The sequence below is a fragment of the Chrysochloris asiatica genome, unplaced genomic scaffold (genome assembly GCF_000296735.1).
Source record: "Chrysochloris asiatica unplaced genomic scaffold, ChrAsi1.0 scaffold00010, whole genome shotgun sequence".
NCBI classification, from domain to species: Eukaryota; Metazoa; Chordata; class Mammalia; order Afrosoricida; family Chrysochloridae; genus Chrysochloris; species Chrysochloris asiatica.
The window spans coordinates 23,165,981-23,167,023 of NW_006408528.1; positions in this window are offsets into that span (position 1 = coordinate 23,165,981).

The following is a 1,043-nucleotide window of genomic DNA, read 5'->3' on the forward strand; positions in this document are numbered from 1 at the left end:
TTTACTTTATTGGAGATTAGTATTGCCACTCCTGCTTTTTTATTGTTGCAGTTAGCTTGATATATATTTTTCCATCCTTTAACTTTTAGTTTGTTTTTGTCTTTGTATGTAAGGTGTGTCTTTTGCAGGCAGAATATTGAAGGGTCTTGTTTTCTTATCCAGTCTGCCACTCTCTGTCTCTTCACTGGTGCATTTAATCCATTGACATTCAATGTAATTATCAATAAGTATGAATTAATTGTTGCCATTATGTTAATTTTTGGTACTGTTGTTTGTTCCTTGTTCTACATGCCTTCTTGTGCAGAGTTTGTGTTTTTTGTGCTATTTCTTGTCAGTTTCTTCTTAGTTTTCATGTTTGTTTGTTCTGCCTGGAAGTTCATTTTCATGGTAAGTTGTGAAGTATTAACTTTCTTTGGGGTTACCTTATAGTCTATTAGCTTTTCCCTCCATTTAAGACAATCTAGTGTATCCTGCAATCTACCTAACCTCCTCACTACCTGGATCTCTGTTCCTACATATTTCCCTTCCTTGACATTGTTATATTTTGATCTTCAGTTGACCTCCCAGCTTCTTTGAATTTGTTGTTGTAATTTTGTTCTGTTTTGGACTTTGCTATCCTGAGTCATCTGAGTTTCAGGTGGTGTTGCTGTGCCTGTCAATCTTTGGTTGTTGTCTGTTGATGTTGATTTTCAGTCCAAAGAACCCCCTTTAGGATGTTTTGAAGCACTGGATTTGCTTTGACAAAATCTCTTAGCTTCTGTTTATCCTGTAATGTTTTGTTTGCACCATTGTATTTGATTGACAGTTTCGCTGGATAGATGATTCTTGGTTGGCAGTATTTTTTTTTCTTTTTTCTTTTAGGGTTTTGCACATGTCTCCCCATTGCCTTCTTGCCTGCATGGTTTGTGCTGAATAGTCAGAGCTTAATCTGATTTGCTTTTCATTGCAAGTAACATTTCTCTTTTCCCTGGCTGGTTTTAGGATTCTCTCCTTTTCTTTGATATTGGAGAACTTGATTATTATATATCTTGGTGATTTTCTTT